The sequence below is a fragment of the Hylobates moloch genome, unplaced genomic scaffold (genome assembly GCF_009828535.3).
Source record: "Hylobates moloch isolate HMO894 unplaced genomic scaffold, HMol_V3 SCAFFOLD_1, whole genome shotgun sequence".
NCBI classification, from domain to species: Eukaryota; Metazoa; Chordata; class Mammalia; order Primates; family Hylobatidae; genus Hylobates; species Hylobates moloch.
The window spans coordinates 129277599-129283598 of NW_026652276.1; positions in this window are offsets into that span (position 1 = coordinate 129277599).

The following is a 6000-nucleotide window of genomic DNA, read 5'->3' on the forward strand; positions in this document are numbered from 1 at the left end:
GCTCACGCCTATAATTCCAGCACTTTGGGAGGTCGAGGCGGGCAGATCACCTGAGGTCGGGAGTTCAAGACCAGCCATGACCAACATGGAGAAACCCCGTCTCTAATAAAAATGCAAAATTAGCCCGGTGTGGTGGCACATGCCTGTAATCCCAGCTACTCGGGAGGTTGAGGCAGGAGAATCGCTTGAACCCAGGAGGCAGAGGTTGCAGAGGTTGCGGTGAGCCGAGAGTGCACCATTGCACTCCACCCTGGGCAACGAGAGCGAAACTCCGTCTCAAAAAAAAAAAAAAAAAAAAAAAAAGGAAGGTCAGTTTAGCTGACCTGTACCTTGTGCCCCTCACTCTTACTTCTTACTTTTCTCTACATCTGGAACTCAAATGCAATACTGGAGTTTGAGCAGCTGTCCCGTGGCAACAAAGGAATAAGCACAGGCTAAGGATGGTGAAGTGAAAGGAAGATAGACGTGACTCCTTGGGGACATTATGGATCCTTCAAACCAACGCTAGACTAAAAAAGAACAACTTGTTTAAGCCACTGCTATTTTCAATTATATTACAGCCAAATTAAGTTCCTAAATATTACCATGTGACCCCATGTCCTCATTCCACTTCCATGGTAGATATCATTAATTAATGGCAGCACGCCTTCCTGCTCACCCTAAATGTAGCCTCAGAATCCCTCAGACACGGTGATGCAGTCATCCATTACCAATAGATCAGGGATGGTACTAGCATTAAACTTATTTTCCATGTTGTCCTAAAATAATTTTCGTGATTTTTGGGGAGTTGGTTTTTCCAAAAACTTAAGATTCATGTCCTGGTCCCAAACTACATTTTTTTTTTCAGATGGAGTGTCTCTGTTGCCCAAGCTGGAGTACAGTGGTGTGATCTCAGCTCACTGCAACCTCCACCTGCCAGGTTCAAGCAATTCTCTTGCCTCAGCCTCCCAAGTAGCTGGGATTACTGATGTGCGCCATCACGCCTGGCTAATTTTTGTAGTGGAAACGGGGTTTCACCCTGTTGGTCAGGCTGGTCTTGAATTCCTGACCTCAAGTGATCCACCTGCCTCGGCCTCCCAAAGTGCTGGGATTATAGGTGTGAGCCACCGCACCTGGCCAAATATTTTTTATTCTTTAATTTTACAAGAATGTGTAGGTCCTCTTAGGAGATAAATATTCATGAATATTTGGAAGTTCAACTAGACAACAAGAGTATTTCAAGTTACTAATTACATCAACAGATTTGAGAGAAACAAACATGAACAATTCATCTGTGTTTTGTTAAAATTTCTCATAAGTAGAATCATTAGCATCTTAAAATATAATGCTGATGATGATATAGGCCACAGGAAATCTTTTCTACCAGAACTTTTTTTTTTTTTTTTTGAGACAAAGTCTTGCTCTTGTCCCCCAGGCTGGAGTGCGATGGCATGATCTCGGCTCACTGCAACCTCTGCCTCCCAGCTTCAAGTGATTCTCCTGCCTCAGCCCCCCCGAGTAGCTGGGATTACAGCTGCCTGCCAGTACGCCTGACTAGTTTTGGTATTTTTAGTAGAGAAGGGGTTTCACCATGTTGACCAGGCTGGTCTCAAACTCCTGACCTCAGGTGATCTACCCGCCTCGGCCTCCCAAAGTGCCAGGATTACAGGCGTGACCCACTTGCGCCCGGCCCATTTCTACTAGAACTTTTTAACTGGCAATGTGTATCTTATTTTGTTTACAGAACATTACAAAAAAAGGATAAAAATCAACATTTAAGAATAGATTCACTCACATTTATGGTCTGTTGATTTTCAACAAGGTGCCAAGACAATACAATGGGGAAGAATAGACTTTTCTTCAACAAATGATACCAGGACAACTGGATATCCCCATGCAAAAGAAAAAAGCTGGATGCCAACCTCATACCACATTAAAAAAAAATAGAAGTGAGCCAAAAGCACGTGACAAAAGGAAAAATAGACAAACTGGATTTCATCCAAATTAAAATTCAAGACAGGCAGATTGCTTGAGCCCAGGAGTTGGAGACCAAATTGGATAACATGGCCAAACCCCATCTCTGCTAAAAATACAAAATTTAGCCCGGTGTGGTGGCGCACACCTGTAATCCCAGCTACTCTGGAGACTGAGGCAGGAGAATCACTTGAATCCGGGAGGCAGAGGTTGCAGTGAGCCAAGATCCCACCACTGTACTCCAGCCTGGATGACAGAGTGAGACACTGTCTCAAAAGCAGCAACAAAGAAAAACCGATCCTATACTTCACATTTGCCAAGAGGATAGATCTTAAGTGTTATCAGAAAAAGCAAAAAAAGTTTGGCCGGGCACAATGGCTCATGCCTATAATCCCAGCACTTTGGGAGGCAGAAACGGGTGATCAACTGAGGTCAGAAGTTCAAGACCAGCCTGGTGAAACTCCATCTCTACTACTAATACAAAAATTAGCCAGGTGTGGTGGCACACACCTGTAATCCCAGCTACTCGGGAGGCTGAGGAACCAGAATCACTGGAACTCGGGAGGCGGAGGTTGCAGTGAGCAGAGATGGCACCACTGCACTCCAGCCTGGGTGACAGAGCGAGACTCTGTCTCCAAAAAAAAAAAGTTTAAAGGACCTAAACAGACATTTTTCCAAAGAAGCTATACAAGTGACCAAAAAGCACATGAAAAGATGCTCAGTTTCATTATCCACTAGGGAAATTTGAATCAAAACTACAGGAGATACCATTTCAAACACCAGAACCAGCCTGGGCAACATGGTAAAACCTCAGCTCTAGAAAAATATAAAAATTAGTTGGGTGTGGTGGTGCACACCTGTAGTCCCAGCTACTTGAGAGGCTGAGGCATGAGAATCGCTTGAACCAGGAAGGCAGAGGTTGCAGTGAGCCAAGATCGTGCCACTGTACTCCAGCCTGGCTGACAGAGCGAGACCCTGTCTCAAATATAGATAAATAAACAAAACAAAATAAAAAACACCAGTATGACTACAATCAATAGACAAGTTTTGTTGAGGATGTGGAGAAATTGGAACTTTCATACATTCCTGGTGGAAGTGTAAAAATGGGGCAGCCACTTTTTAAAAATTTAAATGTTTATTTATTATTGCTTAATATTCAACTTTTGTTGATTAAATATTATGAGAAAATCTTCTCCCAAAATGTCTTTCGTGCTTTTTGTTTTGTTTTATTCATTTATTTATTTTGAGACAGTCTCGTTCTATCACCCAGACTAGAGTGCAGTGGGGCAGTCTTGACTCACTGCAACCTCTGCTTCCCAGGTTCAAGTGATTCTCCCACCTCAGCCTCCTGAGTAGCTAGGATTACAGGCGTTCCACCACACCCAGCTAATTTTTGTGTTTTTGGTAGGGACAGGGTTTCACCATGTTGGCCAGGCTGGTCTCAGACTCTTGACCTCAAGTGATCCATCCACCTTGGCCTCCCAAAGTGCTGGGATTACAGCTGTGAGCCACCATGCTGGGCTGGATGTAGTCCCTTTGGAAAATAATTTGGCAGTTCCTCTAAATGCTAAACGTATAATTACCATATGACCCAGCAATCTCACTCCTAGGCATATCACTCAAAACATATGAAAACGTATGTTCACACAACATGTCATGATAGGTAAAAAAAATGGAAACAACCCAAACTTTCATCAGCTGATGAACAGATAAGCAAAATGTGGCATATCCATACAATGGAATATTATTCAGCAATAAAAAGGAATGAATTTCTAATACATGCTACAACATGGATGAACCTTGAAGACATTATGCTAAGTGAAAGAAGTCTTAGTTTCTCTCTCATAATCATCACCTGAAGTACAAAATAGATGATATTATTATCATTTAACAGATGAGAAGAGTAAAGATCAAAGAGACTGAGTTGCCTATAGCCACATAAACAATAATGTGAAACAAATTTTAACCTCAAAACATATTCTAAACACAAATAAAACTATTTTTTTAAAGTGTCTGATATGGTTTTGCTGTGTCCCCATTCAAATCTCAACTTGAATTCTATCTCCCAGAATTCTCACGTATTATGGGAGGTACCCAGGGGGAAATAATTGAATCATGGGGGGCAGTCTTTCCCATGCTATTCTCTTGGTAGTGAATAAGTTTCACAAGATCTAATGGGTATATTACGGATTTCTGTTTTTCCTCTTCTTCATTTTCTCTTGCCACCGCCATGTAAGAGGTGTCTTTTGCCTCCTGCCATGATTCTGAGGCCTCCCCAGCCATGTGGAACTGTAAGTCCAATTAAACCTCTTTTTCTTCGCAGTCTCAGGCATGCCTTTATCAGCAGCATGAAAACGGACTAATACAGTGTAGTCAAAGTCTTGATCTACAGCTCTTATCCTTTGTGGTGTCCTCAGTAACCACACAGATGCTTTTCATCTTTCCTTTTCCCTCTCTTTGTTCCTGGCCTTCTTCTTATTGTCCTGGGCATAGCTAAAAATTACCAGTGGAATTCAAGGGATTTAAACATTAAAAATCTTAGGTCAGGCACAGTGGCTCACACCTGTAATCTCAGCACTTTGGGAGGTCAATCCCAGCACTTTGGGAGACCAAGGTGGGTGAATCACTTGAGCCCAGGAGTTTGAGACCAGCCTAGGCAACATGGCAAAACTCCTATCTCTACAAAAAAAAAAAAATTACAAAAATTACCTGGGCATGTTGGCTCACATCTGTATTCCCTGCTACTGAGGAGGCTGAAGTGGGAGGATCACCTGAGGCCCAGGAGGCAGAGGTTGCAGTAGACTGAGATTATGCCACTGCATGCCAGCCTGGGTGACAGAGTGAGACCCTATCTCAAAATAAAATAAAATAAAATAAAATCTTAAAAATTAGCTTAATCCCCCCACACTCACTTTTTATGATGTAAACTGAGATTTACACAAATCAAATGTCTTATCCGAGATCCTACTGCTACTTGTAAAAGAAGCCTGGTTTATTTTGCCTTGCATCTAGATCCATGATTTTCAAATTCACTAGTGGTACTCAAAGGTGTTCTAAGGAATAAATAGGTTGGGAAAGTTTTAAGGAAGTGAGTTTTTAGATCCTCAACTTGTATACTTCTAAAATTGATCTAGGCTGGGCACAGTGGCTCACAGCTATAATCCCAACACTTTGAGAGGCAGAGGTGAGAGAATTGCTTGAGGCCAGGAGTTTCAGACCAGCAAGACCCTATCTCTACAAAAAACAAGTAACATGGCACGGTGGCATGTGCCTGTAGTCCCAGCTACCCAGGAGGCTGATGTGGGAGGATTACTTGAGCTCAGCAGTTCAAGGCTGCAGTAAGCCATGATCGCACCACTGCACTCCAACAGGGTCACAGAGGAAGACCACATATCTAAAATAAAATTAAAATTTTAAATAAATGCATAAAATTGATCTGCCGGTGGTCAAGGTGTTTTTGTTTTGTTTTGTTTTGTTTTGAAACAGAGGCTCACTCTGTCACCCAGCTGGAGTGCAATGGCACAATCTCGGCTCATTGCAACCTCTGCCTCCCGGGTTCAAGCGATTCTCGTGCCTCAGCCTTCCAAGTAGCTGAGATTACAGGCACCCGCCACCACACCTGACTAATTTTTGTATTTTTAGTAGAGATAGGCTTTCACCATGTTGGTCAGGCTGTTCTTGAACTCCTGACCTCAAGTGATCCGCCCTCCTCAGCTTCCCAAAGTGCTGGGATTACAGGCGTGAGCCACCGTGCCCGGCCTGAAGGTGTCTTGCTGGGTCTCTTTCCCTCACTTTACCAAAAAAAGACATATTTTCTTTCTTTTTTTTTTTGTTCTTTTGAGAGAGGGGTCTTGCTCTGTCACCCAGGCTGCAGTGCAGTGGCATGATCATGGATCACTGTAGCCTCGATCTCCCAAGGCTCAGTTGATCTCCTGCCTCAGCCCCAAGAAGCTGAAACTACAGGTGTGTGCCATGCTACCTGGCTAATTTTTGCATTTTCAGTAGCGACAGGGGTTTTGTTGCCCAGGCTGGTTTCAAACTCCTCCT